At 42.1% G+C, this 17,966-nt stretch overlaps 1 protein-coding gene across 5 annotated transcripts in view; it reads left to right on the top strand.

Moving 5' to 3' along the window:
* Window positions 1-17,966, top strand: part of LOC134359757 (DENN domain-containing protein 1A-like) — a 634,195-nt gene that overhangs the window by 480,023 nt on the left and 136,206 nt on the right. The window lies entirely within an intron of this gene.

Here is a 17,966-nt window from a genome sequence, read left to right as displayed (position 1 = left end):
TTACCTTTTCCACCTTTCAACTCCCAGCTTCTTGCTTCATTCCCTCTCCCCCACCCACCTGTCTTCACCTAGCATCTTCTAGCTTGTCTTCCTTCCCCTGCCCCGATTTCTTAATCTGGAGCCTCTCCCCTTCCTTTCCAGTCTTGATGAAGGATCTCAGCTGGAAACGTCAACTGTTTATTCCTCTCCATAGATGCTGCCTGACTTGCTGAGTTGCTCCAGTATTTTGTGTGTGTTACTAAGGGGTTATTGTGACCAGTAACAGGGTAGGAAACGACAGGGATGATCTAGCACTGAAGCTGTTAACTTGGAGTTGGTGCGTGTGAGAAAGATGTGCCATTTCCTGGCACAGAGCGGAACTTACACCAGCTGTGAGCATTCGGTGCCATATCCTTAGGCTGATTGAAACATTATAGCAGCCAGAAGATGTGTGAATATGATTACTGCACTAAATCTGAACGTGCACTCTGATGTAGAATTACATTCACTGCTTTGCACAGCCTTTCTCCTCTTGGTTATTTTAAACACAGAATTACATCTGCAGAATTTAAATTACTTTGATTACATATGCAGAAGATAAAATAGTAACTACACCTTCTGTCTATCATTCTTTTTATTTTATTTATTTATTTTTTACTTAGCGATACAGCACGGTAACAGGCCCTTCTGGCCCAGCAAGCTTGCGTCACCCTATGGCCAATTAGCCTACTCACCGGTACTCCTATGGGTTGTGGAAGGTAACTGGAGCCCCCATAGAAAAACTACTTGGTCAGGGGGAGAACGTACAAGCTCCTTACAGAGAGTGGCAGGAATTAAACCCGGTCTGCTGGCGCTGTAAAGCGTTACGCTAACCACTACTCTTATCGTGCCACCCGCTATTGGACTATAGCTATGTGAGTTCTCATTTTATACGTGACAATTTAACATAAAATCCTGGGTCTCTGAACAATCCCACCATTACAAAACAAGTGCCTGGTGAGATTTGTGGCTATTGTTTCTACTTATTCTAATAACGCTTGTAGTGTCCCATTAATCCTGGATATGAAAGGGTTAACATTTGATGACTCTGGACCTGTTCTCACTGGAGTTCAGAAGAATGAGGAGGGAAAAGTCTCACAGGAACCTACCAAATATTGAAATGCCTATATAGCGTGGATGTGGAGAGGACGTTTCCTATAGTGAGGGACTCTAAGACCAGAGGGCACAGCCTCAGACTAGAAAGATGAGGAGGAAATTCTGTAGTCAGAGGGTGGTGAATTTGTGGAATTCATTGCAACAGACAGCTGTGGAGGCCAAGTCATTGGGTGTATTTAAAGCAGGGGTTGATACATTCTTGATTAGTAAGGGCATCAAAGGTTATGGGGAGGAGATGGGAGAATGGGGTAGAGAGGGATAGTGATCGAATGGTGGAACAGTCTCAGTGGGCCGAATGGCCTAATTCTGCTCCCTTGTTTTGTCTTATGGTCTTGACATCCATCATTAAGAATCCACCTATCGTCATTTTGCAAATGATATTAAAGGGCCTGCATGTTGCCCATCGGCACAAAGGGGGTTAAGAGAGCTTTTTTTTGTTGTTGTTCCAGTGACTTTGCGGTCTGGTGCTCAGGTGTCTGAGCCACCCTTCACGACGTCAGTCACACAGGAGTCAGGTCAACTGTTGTTATACCCCTGAGATTACACAGTTTAGTCATTAGCTGTGATAAGCCGCAGCTGATGCCTGGCACTAACCCTTTCCACCTAATTAGCCTCATTAATGAGCTCTCTTACTCTCCACAGAGTGGCTCCTTCTCTGGGACAGGAGGCAAACACACACACCTTGCCCAGGTAGATCTACCTTGCCCTTTAATTAACAGCTGCATCTGCAAATCCTGTGACTTGCTTTGTTTGAGAGCTGTGCTGAATTGAACCATCTTCACCACTGGCTGGGCTCTGCTTCCCATTTTTAATCTGTATGTTTTTTTTAAACTGTTGTGCTGCAATTATTTGCTCACCTTAACCTTTAATCCCCACCAAGAGTCAGGTTTGTGATTCTGAGCAGATAGCTTTAAAAAAATACACTGAGAGTACTGGATACCCAGGAGTGATTAATCACAGGGAGGGGTTCGGATTAATGGGAGGAGTGACACTGGGGCTGAGTGTAATTGTTACTGATTCTCTGATGTGTCTGTTCTCGGGGAATCACTCTGAGTTCCCACTTCTCTGTACTTGCTAGTGATGTATATCAAAAATTGACCAACAGCCACACATACAGACAACCAGCATTGGAACATATATATATGCACAGGTTCTCTCCTCTCGACTCCTCTGCCCCCCCTTCCCTCCTCTCTTCCCTTCTCTTCCCCCTTCCCTCCCCTGACTCTTCTGCCCCCCTTCCCCCTCTCTTCCCCTTCCGCCCTCCCCTTCCCCCCTCCCCCTCATACACACACCTGCAGACTCTGTCTCTCAAACACACACACATCCTCACATAAGTATACAGTCATATAAAACACACAGACTTACATTTACTTAAACACCCACATACACACACAGACACACACTCATATATACGAACATACACAGGTAAGAAAGCTGACATAAACACGCACACTCACATACACAAGTACACTCTCACATAAACACCCACATACACATGCAAACACACACGAATCATAGAGTCTGATCTTATTCCCTAACGTGGTTCTGGTTGCAAAATTCATGGATATATACAGTAATCCATAACGCTCTTCTGACCAGAGTTTTCTTATTTGATCTCAGGGAAGAATTTAAGAACTGCAATCAAGAAGTGGGAAATTCACTGAGTTTCTGGAAATAAACAAAAATCATAGATTTATAATAATTCATAAAACTCACCAAGTGTGTGCTGACCATGAAATACTTGGTTTTTATCCCATTCCTGCCCTAACCTATATTATTCACCACACTAGGCAGAATAATAGTTCAGCACGGACTAGATAGGCAGAAGGGCCTGTTTCGATGCTGTTGTGCTCTATGACTCTATGATTTCACAAATTGGCTATCTTGCTCGGTGTTAGCTGTAAGTGATTCAGATCATCCGGAGTTTTAACAAACTGCTAAAAAGGATGCTTACTGTGGGAAGATTGGCGAGTGCATCTGTCCCTGAATGCTACCTTGTGCACAGCGACTGGTATGCACTGAGAATGTGACTGGGGGTGTGTGGTGACCCAGTGCTTTTTTGAGACTGATCAACAGAAAAAGACTTCCATGTCAAAGTGAAAACAGATCTCTCTAAAGTGATCAAAATTAATTACAAATATAAAACAAAATAATTTTTTTCGTAAGTATTCACTCTCTTTAATATGACACACCAAATCATCACTGGTGCAGCCAATTGGTTTTATAAGTCACATAATTAGTTAAATGGAGATCACTAGTGTACAATCAAGGTGTTTCAATTGATTGTAGAAATACACCTGTATCTGGAAGGTCCAACTGCTGGTGGGTCAACATCCTGGCAAAAACTACAACATGAAGACAAAAGAAAACTCCGAGCAACTCTGAAAAAGGTTACTGAAAAGCACGAGTCAGGAGATGGATACAAGAAAATTTCCAAGTCACTGAATATCCCTTGGAGTACAGTTAAATCAATCATCTAGAAGTGGAAAGAATATGGCACAGCAGTAAATCTGTCTAGAGCAGGCCATCCTCAAAAACTGAGTGACCGTGCAAGAAGGGGACTAGTGAGGGAGGCCACCAAAAGACCTATGACAACTCTGGAGGAGTTACAAGTTTCAGTGGCTGAGATGGGAGAGACTGTGCATACAACAACTGTTGCCGGGTGTTTCACAAGTCACAGCTTTATGGGAGAGTGGCAAAGAGAAAGCCACTGTTGAAAAATAGTCACATAAAATCTTGGCTAGAGTTTGCCAGAAGGCATGTGGGAGACTCTGAAGTCAGCTGGAAGAAGATTCTATGGTCTGATGAAACCAAAATTGAGCTTTTAGGCCATCAGACTAAACACTATGTTTGGCTAAGCCAAACACCGCACATCATCAAAAACACACCATCCCTGGTGTGAAGCATGGTGGTGGCTGCATTATGCTGTGGGGATGCTTCACTACAGCAGGCCCTGGAAAGCTTGTGAAGGTAGAGGGTAAAATGAATGCAGGAAAATATAGGGAAATCTGGAGGAAAACCTAATGCAGTCTGCAAGAGAACTGAAACTTGGGAGATTTGTTTTCCGGCAAGACAATAACCTCAAGCATAAAGCCAAAGCTACATAGGGATGGCTTAAAAACAGCAAAGTTAATATCCTGGAGTGGCCAAGTCAGAGTCCAGACCTCAATCTAATTGAGAATTTGTGGCTGCACTTGAAAAGGGCTGTTCACTCACAATCTCCATGCAATCTGACAGAGCTGTTTGCAGTTTTGTAAAGATGAATGGGGAAAAATTGCAGTGTCCAGATGTGCAAAGCTGATAGAGACCTATCCACACAGACTCAAGGCTGTAATTGCTGCCAAAGGTGCATCTACTAAATACTGACTTGAATGGGGCTGAATTTTTATGCAATCAGTTCCTTGTGTTTTATATTTGTAATTAATTTTGACACAATTAATTAAGTGTCAAAAAAAGCCAAATTAAATCCACTGTGATTCAATGTTGTAAAACAATAAGGGGGTGAATACTTTCTATCGGCACTTTGTAATTATGATAACAGAAAATCATGCAGTTACAAAAAAGATATATAGCCCAAGTCCATGAGTGTCATGGACTGTAGATCGATGGCGCATGGGATGTTGTCCTGGAGTTACATTTCTGCAAGATCAAGCACACAGCAGTTCTTCATGACACAATAGTGCAGTAGTAGACAAACGCAATCCAACCTGCCTTCCATGAGTAAAAACTGGAGGGCAGTGCTGACAGGAGGGGCCAGCCCCAACCCAGCACAGACTTCCGCTGGTGCCTCTGCCCTCTCCCACACTGCCTCCCGTATCTTCCACCAGTGCCTCTGCCCTCTTCCACACTACCTCCCGTATCTTCCACTGGTGTCTCTGCCCTCTCCCACACTACCTCCCGTATCTTCCACTGGTGTCTCTGCCCTCTCCCACACTGCTTCCCGTATCTTCCACCGGTGCCTCTGCCCTCTTCCACACTACCTCCCGTATCTTCCACTGGTGTCTCTGCCCTCTCCCACACTGCCTCCCGTATCTTCCACTGGTGCCTCTGCCCTCTCCCACACTGCCTCCCGTATCTTCCACTGGTGCCTCTGCCCTCTCCCACACTGCCTCCCATATTTTTTCCCTTGGATGGCTGCAACAGGCAACCCTGTGGTATGAAGACCTGGTCCACACAGCAACTGAGTTCATACAGCTCTCCCACCGTCGATGTCACCAATGAACCAGTGAACAGGACTGACAGTATTCCATTTTCGCAATGTCCAACAAGGTCTTGTGATCACAAGAAAAAATTCCAAGACAATCATCGTTGTCTTGGACAATCTAGTGAATCTAATCAGAGTCTCTGCAGAAGTAAGGTTTTGGTTCAGAAGTGCATAAAACAGTTTCCTAATCCAAAACATTAATCAGTCCTGAAGAAGGGTCTCGGCCCAAAACGTCGACTATTTATTCTTTTCCATGGATGCTGCCTGACCTGCTGAGTTCCTCCAGCATTTCTTTGTGTGTTGCTCTGGATTTCCAACATCTGCAGACTTCTCGTGTTTACAGATGTATGGTGCTCGTTTTAGTACATCAGAAAAAAAGATTCGGTTAACTTTAAACCGTGTTTGTAGAAGCACAGGCAATTTTATTGACATGTCAGAGTTTAAATAATTGCTTTACGTGTTACACATGCTAAATGTGCTTGCCTGTATTGAATAGGCACTTCACAGCCCATTTTATAGTTATAGGCCGAATGACTTCTGATTCTAATTATTATCAGATAACCTTACTCTGAATGTGAATTAAAAATAATTTAAAATGTGCCCACCACTGAATTCAATTAGTAGTTTCCTGTTAATTTAATTGTGTTGCATTATTAATTACAATTTGAATTTCATATTTAAGAATCTTATCTGCCTTGGGTGACCAAATTCACAGGACCGCCTTTTCAAAACAATATCTTGTTATCTATATTACATAATTGCCTCAAGTTTAAGAAATGTTAAAACACTTACAAAATGGTGTGTTAGTTCTGATGAAGGGTCTTAGCCTCAAACATTTCCATAGATGCTGCCTGACCTGCAGAGTTCCTCCAGCATTTTGTGTGTGTTACTCTGGACCAGGGGTGGCCAACCTTTTACATTCCATGCGTCAATTTTTTCACCCGCAAGTTCAGATGCGATTTTTTTCACGCACGAGTTCTATATTAACATATTTTTACAAGAACTAAATGGGGGTACAAGAGTTGTATGGTGCATCTGAACACGTGAGTGAAGAAATTGACGCATGGACTGTAAAAGGTTGGCCACCCCAGCTCTGGATTATCAGCTTCTGCAGTTTTTCTTGTGTTTTGCGTGTGTTGTTGTGGTTTTCCAGTACCTGGAAAACCTCTTTATGATTTACAGCTCTATCTTTCTTTAAAGTGAAGTCTTAAGCTTTGTTGCACCACTTAGTCATCCCTTTTGTACAATAGATGGTTCTTCTCAGTGACTCTGTGTGTATGTCTGTCTATCTGTCTCCTTTTCTTCACACGTGCATTTTACGAAAGGACTTGACCTAGAGCATATTACATCGGAGAACATAGTCCCAGATGATCATGAATACCATAATCATTTAAAATAAACCTTGAAAAATGACCTTCGATAAATTGTTAAATTACTTACTTAAGCCCATCACCCCTACTGGGGCATAGGTCACCAACAGCAGCTTGCCAGATTCCTCTGTCCTGGGTCAGTCTTTCACGTTGTCTCCAAGTGTAGCCCATCTTCTTGGTGTACCCTTCCTCGCCCAGGGATGAGGTCTCTGGAGCTTCTGTTGGCATTTCTCCTCTGTGTTTTTACAAGATGTGGTTACTAGCCCCATGCCCAATCCTTGTCCTTTCACAGCCAGGCTTGGGACTGTCCAGGCAGTTAAATTATTAAATACGTGATCACTATTGGTTGAAGGAAATACTTTCTCAAAAAGATTAATTAACCAAATGATAGTGGGCAACTGGGCAGGGAAAAGAAAATCCTTTAGGCTTTGCTTGTCTGGGCATCCTGGTGTTAGTATTATTTGAGTTAGTACCAGGACATGTTCTCGATTTCTCTATTTACAAATTTGAATAATAGCAGAAGCAGTAGAAGCTTCAATAGTCCGAGGTCAATGGCATATCTTACCTAGATTTAACATTTCATGCTATAAGGTAATATGCCAGAATTCCTTTTTGAGAACATTGGCTCCTAACGTCAGTCTGGGCTTTGTAAAATTTGCACTCTCAGAAAGAGGTTTCGTGTACGCAGTAGAAAAAAGACTAAGCTCCCGTCTGGCATCAAAGGCAATAAATGCTAATGCGGGAGGCAAACATGAAAACAAACTGCAGGTAGGCCTTGAGCTGGTGCTTTCTGGCCTTGTGAAAAGCTGCACATCTGCTCACTGTCAGCCTAAGTTAGTGGGTGCATTTGGATCCGTGCCCTAGAGTTTCAGCACTGAGCTAGTCATGTGACAGTCACCACGACAACTCAACAAGACTTGTAAACTGCTTCTTGAGCAGCCAGATGCTCTGGTGCACATGTGGTCTAATTATACGCAGTTTCTTTGCAATTATCAGAGAATTTGTACTGCTGTCTAACATGCAAACATTTGGCTATATTGTTGGTTACTTGCTTTAAGCATATAACTGGGTAACAGCTTTTCATTGTTATTACTCTGATGTTCTTGCTTCAGCAAAGTGCAACTATAGTTTTGGAAAAGAAATAAGAATTTGGATATAATTAGTCACATTGGACTAACAGTGCAACATGAGGCTATTCAACCCATCATAACTATGCCGGCTCTTTTAAAGAGTACCTTTAAAGCCATGGGGAGAACATGCAAACTCCTTACAGGCAGTGACGTAAAACGAACTCTGACTGGTGATCACTGGCGTCATAATGTTAACTGCTATGCTACCATGCTGCCCTAACATTCCAACATAACGTAATGAAGCACATAACATTCCAAATGAAAGTTTCATAGCCCCACTTCGTATTTCCCAATAAGACATTAAGTAAAACAATGTTTTCCAAACTTACTGAAAATGGTGCTGGGAGTTATTAGTTGCAGTTGAAATGGTTAATTTCAGAAGGAAAACAGATAATGAAAGGTGTAGCCTGATAAAAATTAGTCACACCACAGTCAAAACACTCATTTTGTTGATGGAGGAGAATTCACTGACTGCATGGTCTGAAATGTTAACTAGTGCAGGAACCGGTGATATCAGAGGCGAGCCACTTTGAATTTTATAAATTCCAATAGAGTGCGGTAAAGATTATGACTGTCATACAGATTAGATACTTCACAGATACTGTTACACAGATAATGTTAACCCAGTAAGTGTATGTGAGCAATGAGCTGACATTTTGAAGTGTTTACAATATTAAACTCTTAAAGAAGCAAGGCTTATTGTTGAGGATGTCAGAGAGAACCCATTTCTGCTGACCACATAGAGGATATAGCCCGAAAATTAGAGCCTGGCCTTCCAAAAGTAAGGTTATGAAATGGTTTTAAGCAGAATTAGGCTATTCAGCCCATTGAATCTGCTTGGCCATTTGATCCTGGCTGCATATACTTGATCCTGTCTATAATTTTAGACCAAAAGACCATAAATCATAGGAGCAGAATTAGGCCCATCTACATCATTCCATCCTGGCTGATTTATTATCCCTCTCAACATCGTCTCTCTCCTGCATTCTCCTGTTAACCTTTGACACCTTTTCTAACTAAGTATCTATCAATCTACATTTTAAATTCACCCAATGATTTGCCCTTAACTTAACAACAGTTAAGTAAACCCAATTACTGTAAATTAATTAATTTTTTTCTTTGCCCACCCCTTGTAGCCCTTGCTCTCCTGAAATGAATGAAGTCATTGCTCTTACAATGACCAATACCTGACAGAGGGCAAATTACCCTCTGTAAGTGGATCTCTTACTGTGATTTTACAGAGGATCATGGATATTTACAAATATAGGTCATTTGGTAATTGTAAGTATGGAATTTATATATCTTTTTTGACCAAATGTGCTTAAAAAGAGTAGATGGGTGTGTGGAGTTAGATTTCAAAATTAGTTCTGGTCTGATTGAATAGTGGATCTGATTTAAGAAGTTAATTAATTGGTAAAGCATCCAACATAATCAAAAACTCCTCACCTCCCTGCACTCCCCGGAATTCTTAATGATGGCTAGTGCCTTTTTGAGGCATTGCCTTTTGAAGATGCCCTGGATGCTGGGGAGGCAGTGCCCATGATGGGGATAGCTGACTTTGCAACTTTCTGCAGCTAATTCTGAGCCTGTGCAGTGGCCCCTCCAACCCAGACAGTGATACAACCTGTTAGTCTGCTGTCTGCGGTACATCTATAAGAAATTTGCAAGAACTAGTTTGAATCACATTTATTGCAACCCAGAGGTACTTAAAGGATTCAAATGAGGTGGTGTTTACGTTCGTGTGCTATCCTTTATGTTGAGTGTGTAACTGAAAAGATCAAACAAGCCTTATCTCTTAATTTTCCTTTTTTAATTTTTCGTTGTTCTGCTACAAGAAAGATGCGATTAAACTGTAAAGAGCCCAGAACATATTTACAAGGATGTTGCCTGGACTCAAGGGACTGAGTGTACTGTATTGTGAGGCTTGTGGTTCTGCTGTAGCATAGCAGTTAGCTCAACACCGTTACAGCTCGGGGTGTTTCAGAGCTCAGTTCTATAAGGAGTCTGTATATCCTCCCCATGGAATGCATGGGTTTTCTCCGGGTGCTCCAGTTTCCTCTCACAGTTCAAAGATGTACGTACCGGGTCGGGTAATTGGTCATTGTAAATTGTCACGTGTTTATGTGAAGGTTAATCGAGTTTGTCAAGGGTTGCTGGGGTGGAGCGCTTCGAAGGGCTGGAAGGGCCTATTCCGCACTGTATCAATAAAATAAAAATGTCTTGTGTGTTGTGAGGTTGTACGGTGAAATTTGGGTACGTCCAATCTTCAGAGTTCACAAAGTTATGAGATGGAAGTACTTCTTAAAGAGAAGCATTGCTAATTCCTGGTAACACTTGGCTGCTAAGGTCCATTTCCCAATCCTGAAGCTGGATACTACAGAAAATTATGTCAGTACTATAGCGTGCAGTCAGACTGTCAGGGAAGGGAGGCAGAGGATAGGACATAATTGCAGCCAGCAGGTACTAGGAATGTAATTAGGAATCAGTGTATTAGGAATGCCGAATCAAAAAGGGTAGCAAATACAGTTCTCAAAGTGTTGTATCTCAGTGAATGGAGAATAAGGTATAAGATGGATGATCTTGTTGTACTATTGTAGATTGTCAAGTATGATGTTGTGGCCATCGCTGAATCGTGACTGAAGGACAGTTGTAGTTGGGAGTTAAATGTTCAAGGTTGTTCAAGGAGGGATAGGAAGGTAGGCAGAGGGGGTGGCGTGGCTCTGCTGGTAAAGAATGGCATCAAATAATTAGAAAGATGTGACATAGGATCGGAAGATGTTGAATCCTTATTGGTTGACTTTAGAAACTGTAAGGGTAAAAGGACCCTGATGGCCTCACAACAATAGCCGGGATGTGAACCAGAGATTACAGATTACAACAGGAAATAGAAAAGGCGTGACAAAAGGGCAATGTTATGATAGTCATGGGAGATTTCAACAAGCAGGTCAATTGGGAAAATCAGGTTGGAAGTGAACCTCAAGTAGTGAGTTTGTTGAATGCCTACAAGATGGCTTTTTAGAGCAGTTTGTCATTGAGGCTACTAGGGGATCAGCTATACTGGATTGGGTGTTATGTAATGAACCGGAGGTGATTAGGGAGCTTACGGTAAAAGAACCCTAAAAAGCCAGTGATCACAATATGATTGAGTTCAACTTGAAATTTGATAGAGAGAAAGTAAAGTCTGACGAGCAATCTTTCAGTGGAGCAAAGGAAATTGCAGTAGTGTGAGAGAGGAGCTGGCCAAAGTAAATTGGAAGGAGCTGCTGGCAGGGATGATAGCAGAGCAGCAATGATGTGAGTTCTGGGGAAAATGAGGAAGGTGCAGAATAAATGTATTCCAAAAACAAGGAAATGCTGAAATGGCAAAATAGTTCAACCATGGTGACAAGGGAAGTCAAAGCTAATGTAAGTGCAAAAGGGAGGGCATACAACAAAGCAAAAATTAGCGGGGCAGAGAATTTGGAAGCTTTTAAAACCCTAGAGAAGATTCATTAGGATGGAAAAAGTGAAATATGAAAGCAAGCTAGCAAACAATTTCAAAGTGAATAGTAAAAGCTTTTTCAAGTATGTAAAAAAGGAGGGAGGCAGCAGAAAGGAAGCTATAGACCAGTTAGCCTGATCGCAGTGGTTGGGCAGATGTTGGAGTCAATGTTAAGGATGAGGTTATGGAGACACAGGACAAGATAGTACAAAATCAACATGGTTTTTTTTAAGGGAGTATCTTGCCTGATGAACCTGTTGGAATTCTTTGAGTAGATTACAAGTAGGATAGGCAAAGGGGATGCAGTGGATGTTGTGTATTTGGACTTTCAGAAGGCCTTTGACAATGTGCCACACATGAGGCTGCTTACCAAGTTAAGAGCCCATAGTATTATAGGAGAATCACTAACATGGTTAGAACATTGGCTGATTGGTGGGAGGCAGCAAGTGGGAATAAAAGGATTCCTTTCTGGTTGGCTGCCAGTGAGTAGTGGTGTTCCACAGGGGTCGATGTTGGGACAGCTTCTTTTTATGTTGTATATCAATGATTTAAATGATGGAATAGATGGTTTTGTTGCCAAGTTTGCAGATGATAAAAAGATTGGTGGAGGGGCAGGTTATGTTGAGGAAACAGGTAGCCTGCTGAAGGACTTACACTGATGAGGAGAATAAGCAAGTAAGTGGCAAATGAAATACAAAGCTGGAAAATGCATAGTCATGTACTTTGGTAGTAGAAACAAATGTGTGGACTATTTTCTAAGCAGGGAAAAAAATCCAAAAATCGGAGATGCAAAGGGACTTGGTAGTCCTTGTGCAGGACACCCTAAAGGTTAACTTGTAGGTGGAGTTGGTGGTGAGGAAGGCAAATGCAACATTAGCATTCGTTTCAAGAGGTCTAGAATGCAAGAGTAGGGATGTGATGCTGAGGCTTTATAAGGCACTGGTGAGGCCTCACCTTGAGTATTGTGATCAGTTTTGGGCTCCTCATTTAAGAAAAGATGTTCTGGCATTGGAGAGGTTCAGAGGAGGTTCACAAGGATGATTCTAGAAATGTAAGGGATATCATACAAGGAACATTTGATAGCTCTGGGTCTGACTCGCTGGAATTTGGAAGGATAGGGGGGAATCTCATTGAAACTTTTCAAATGTTGAAAGGCCTAAACAAAGTAGATGTGGAAAGGATGTTTCCCATGATGGGGGAGTCTAGGACAAGAGGGCACAGCCTCAGGACAGAGGAACGGCCATTTAAAACAGAGATGTGGGAAAATTCTTTCACCAGAGGGTGGTGAATTTGTGAAAGTTATTACTATAGGCAGCTGTGGGGGCCAGGTTGCTGGGTGTATTTAAGGCAGAGCTTCATAGATTCTTGATTGGACACGGCATCAAAGATTACGGGGAGAGGCTGGGGAGTGGGGCTGAGGAGGGGTAAAAAGGATCAGCCATGATTGAATGGCAGAGCAGACTTATTGAGCCAAATGGCCTAATTCTGCTCCTATATCTTACGGTCTTGTGCATTTGTATGTACACGTTATTGAGAGTATGTTCAGAAACACTGTACATGTACTTATTCAGAGAGACAGTGTAAGTAGACCATTCTCTTCCAGCCCTTCAAGCCACGCCACCCAGCAATCTACCTATTTAGCTGCAGCTTAATCACGTGATAATTTACAATGACCAATTAACCTGCTAACTGATACATCTTTGGACTGTGGAAGGGAACTGGAACACCTGGAGGAACCCCATGCACACATGGAAAAGAATGTATAAACTTGCTTACAGAGGCGCAGGAATTAAATTCTGAACTGCGATGCCCAAGCTGGAATAGTGCTGCGTTGACCGTACGCTACCATGGCTGCTGACTGCCCTGCTAATTTAAGGAAATATTTTTGGACCAGTTAAAGATAAAGTTAAGCTTTATTTGTCACGTGTACGTCAGTGAAATGCACTGCTTGCATGTTTCCAAGGATATGCTGAGAGCAGCCCGAAAGTGACGTCGTGCTTCTGGCAACAACAGACCGTGCCAATAGCTTACTAACCCTAACCTGAATGTCTAAGGAATGTGGAAAGAAATCAGGGAACCTGGAAGAAAGCCACGCAATCACGGGGAGAACGTACAAACTCATTAGAAATTGACCCCGATCTTACAACTGGCGCTGTAAAGCATTACGTCAACCACAACGCTACCATGCTGCCTAGTGCCAGTTATTTAATCTCACCCCATGCCAATATTGCATACTTATGTATCGTCCATAACCTATCATGTCTCCAGACCTGCTTCTTACCTCTTCGCAGCCTCCATCCCTCTGCCTCCAGCAACTGCAACAACCATTATTAATTCATCTGAGTTTTCTCAAGCCCTTCAAAGGAATGTAATCAAGTGAAATCTGGCACTGTGCCATAAAGATATATTAAGACACACAATGAAATGAGTTGCTGTCAGTAACTGCTTCCAGTACTCTCTCAGACAGTTTGTTCCAGGTACTTATTACTCTTTGCAAGAAAAAGATCCCATCAGATCTGTAAATCCATCAGATTTCAGTGTCTCCTCATCACTGAACATAAAAATTATTTGAAGTTGCAAAAATATAAGTACATAAATGCCCTCTTCTCGTTGCTACCATCAGAAAGGAGGTACAGGAGCCTGAAGACACATACTCAAAGTTTTAAGAACAGTTTCTTCTCCTCTGCCATCAGATTTAGAAACGTAGAAAACCTATAGCACAATACAGGCCCTTCGGCCCACAAAGTTGTGCCAAACATGTCCCTACCTTAGAAATTACTAGGGTTACCCGAAGCCCTCTATTTCTGAACAGTCCATGAATTTATGAACACTATCTCATCATTTTTTCTCCAGTCCTGGAGTCTCGGCCTGAAATATCGACTAGTTTTTTTTCCATGGAAACACGAGGAATTCTGCAGATGCCGGAAATTCAAGCAACACATATCAAAGTTGCTGGTGAACGCAGCAGGCCAGGCAGCATTTCTAGGAAGAGGTATAGTCAACGTTTCCGGCCGAGACTCTTCGTCAGGACGAAGGGTCTCGGTCCGAAATGTCGACTGTACCTCTTCCTAGAGATGCTGCCTGGCCTGCTGCATTCACTAGCAACCTTTTTTCCATGGATGCTGCCTGGCCTGCTGAGATCCTCCAGCATTTTGTGTGTGTTGCTTGGATTTCCAGCATCTGCAGATTTTCTCTTGTTTGTGGTCACACCAAATATTAATTTTATTTAGTTTTTTGCTGTTTGCTGCTCTTTATAGTAATTTTTTTGATACTTAGAAACTTAATTTTTTTGAAAGCATCTTCAATTTACAGAATTTTCTTCACACGAGCCTCAGACTTTTGCACAGTACTGTAAGTGGTGATGAAGGACCTCAGTCTGAAGAACTTCCACATTTGCTGCCTGACCTGTTGAGTTCCTCCAACATTGTTGCTTTGTGTGTGTTGCTTTGGATTACCAGCATCTGCAGAATTTCTTGTGTTCAACATTTAGGTTTTAGCAACTTAATTATTTCTTCCTTTTAGTTGAAGAATAGTCTAAAGGTTAAAGTAAACTTATACATTTTAATTTTCAGCAACATAAAACTGTTGAGTTACTGAAAATAAACTCTTGTTACTTTGTTTTTATGCCATCAGCAACCAAGGACCAGCGTGGCTGTTCAGCAGAAATTATGATATATCACATGATTAAAAACACTTTGTTCTACAAGGCCAGGCACTTCCAGTTTGTAAACAGTTGACTTTCTCACAACTTTTCTGATTTTGCTGGTCACACCAGGGAGGACTGCTGTAACGCACTCCGAGGTGCAACACAAAATCGCCAACAGCAGTTTCATCACCTCCACATTTCACCATGCTTCTAAAATCCCTGTCACACTTCCACCATTGTAACAGCCAACGGGCCCACCATCATCTTCATTACAAATTCAGTTATTAACACTTTTCAATACATGAGAGCAAAGGAGAACCAAATGGTTGTTACTCCCAATCCGATGCAGCATAAAAAACACATTAATCGTAAGGATCACAGTAAAACAAACAAAAAACACTAAGTATAAATATAAAAGTGCTCCTGTCAAACACAATATGCATGAAGTGACGTTAGGTGATGTGCATGTACTGGTGGTGAGGGTTGGTAAAGTGGGTTAACACTTTATGTGTGGTGTTGATCAGACTGACAGCTTGATTGAAGTAACTGTGTTTGCATCTAAAAAGAAGCTGCAGAGTGTCAAGGACTCAGCTTAACCCATCACAGTCACACCCCTCCCTACCATAGGTAGTATCCACAGGAGTTGCTGTCTCCAGAAGCCGATATCCATCATCAAAGATCTCCACCATCCAGGCCACTCCATCTCATGGTACAGAAGCCTGAGGTCTAACACTACCAGATTCAAAATTAGCTACTTCCCTTCAACTCAACAATTTGGTTCCTGAACCAGTTTATGAAACCCTAATCACTACCTCATTATAACAACACTAATTTTAAGATTCAAGATTGTTTAACGTCATTTCCAGTATACAAATATAAATGAAATCATTGTTACTTGGGATCCGATGCGGCACCAAAAAACACAGTAAGGTAAAGAACACAATAGTAATTTAAAAAACACAATAAGTATAAATACATATGGTAGTTTATATAGACAGATTGATTGTATGCCCATAGAGTGATGTTAGGCACAGGAGTGTCTGTACAGAAGGTGCTCTGTCAGGAAACACCTAATGATAGCTGCAATATGGCATGGCCTGGAAGCATGGGGGGGTGGGGTGGAGAAGAGGTGCGCTGTGATAATAGGGGATTTATTAGTCATGGGAACAGACAGAAGGTTCTGTGGGCGAGAACGCGATTCCCCGATAATATGTTGCCTCCCAGGTGCCAGGGTCCGGGGTATCTCAGATTGAGTCCTCAGCATTCTGAAGTGGGAGGGTGAACAGCCAGAAGTCGTGGTCCGTATAAGTACCAATGACATGAGTAGGACAAGTGACAAGGTTCTGCATAGGGAGTTCAAGGAGTAAGATGCTGAGTTAAAGGGCAGGGTTGTGATCTCAGAATTGCTACCTGTGCCACGTGCTAGTGAGGCCTGAACTAGAAAGATTATACAAAGAATTGGTGTAGAAGAGAGGGCATGAATTTTTTCAATCATTGGTCTTTTTTCCAGGGAAGGTGGGACCTGTTCAGAAGGGACAGCTAACCTTTGAACTGGAGGGGGACTAATATCCTAGCAGGAAGACTTGTTAATGCTGCACCGTGGAGTTTAAACTAGAGTTGTAGGGGGACGAGAACCGAAGTGCCAGAGCAATTAGTAGAGAGGTTGTGGAGGCAGATGTTGGTAAGACCTCAGACAAAATTAGGAATCAAAAGGTTGAGTGTGCTGCGCGTCCTGAAATGCATATATTTCAATGCAAGAAGTATCGTAGAAAAGGCAGCTAATTGTGTTGAAGATGACGTTTACAAACAGAAGCTGTTGGTAGGGCAAAATTGCAGTCAACTGGATGAGTTGCAGTGTAAAAGGCAGACAAAATCGAAAAGGGTGAATGCAGGACTGAAGGTGTTAGATTTAAATGCACTCAGTACATAGAATAAGGTAGATAAACTTGCAGATTGGTGGGTATGATGTTGTAGGCATCACTGAATCATAGCTGAAAGAAGATTATAGCTGGGAGCTTAATGACCAAGGATACACATTGTATCGAATGGACAGGCAGGAAGGCAGAGGGCATGATGTTGCTCTATTAGTAAAAAAAAAGAAATCAAATCATTAGAAAGAAGTGACATAGGGTGAGAAGGTGTGAATCATTTTGGAGCAACTGCAAGGGTAAAATGACTCTGATGGGAGTTGTATACAGACTCCCAAACAGTAGTTAGGATGTGGCCTACAAGTTACAACAGTAGATGGAAAATGCATTCCAAAAGGTAAGTGTTACAATATTCATGGGGGACTTCAAAACACAGCTGGATTGGGAAAATCGGGTTGGTGCTGGATTCCAGGAGGGTGATTTTCTAGAGTGCCTACGAGATGGCCTTTTAGAGCAGTTTGTTGATGAGCTCACTAGAGGATCAGCTATTCTGCATTGGGTATTGTACAATGAATCAGAATTGATTAGAAAGCTCAAGGTAAATAAAAAATCCCTTAGGAGCAAGTGATCATAATATGATTGAATTCTCCCTGAAGTTTGAGAAGGAGAAGCTAAAGTCAGATGTATCAGTATTACAGTCGAGTAAAGGGAATTACAGAGGCTTAAGAGAAGAGTTGGACAGAATTGATTGGGAAAAGAACATAGGCAGGGGTGACGGGAGGCAGCAATGGCTGGAATTTCTGGAAGCAATTTGGAAGGCACAGGATATATACGTCCCAATGAGGAAGAAGTATTCTGAAGGAAAAATTACACAACCATGGCTCACAAGAGAAGTCAAAGCCAACATAAAAAATGAGAATGGATATCGGACTGCTAGAAAATTATGCTGGAGAGGTAGACAACGAACTGATAGGCAAACTGAATAAGTATTTTACACGTCTTCGCGGTGGAAGACACCAGCAGTATGATGGAAGTTCCAAGTGTAACGGGTTATGAAGTGTGTGAAGTTACCATAACTAGAGAAGAAGATTCTTCGGAAACTGAAAGGTCTGAAGGTAGATAAGTCACCTGGA

This window comes from Mobula hypostoma, chromosome 21 (assembly GCF_963921235.1).
Source record: "Mobula hypostoma chromosome 21, sMobHyp1.1, whole genome shotgun sequence".
Classification (NCBI taxonomy): Eukaryota; Metazoa; Chordata; class Chondrichthyes; order Myliobatiformes; family Myliobatidae; genus Mobula; species Mobula hypostoma.
The sequence above is the reverse complement of the archived record's forward strand: the minus strand, read 5'-3'. Positions and strand labels throughout refer to the sequence as shown.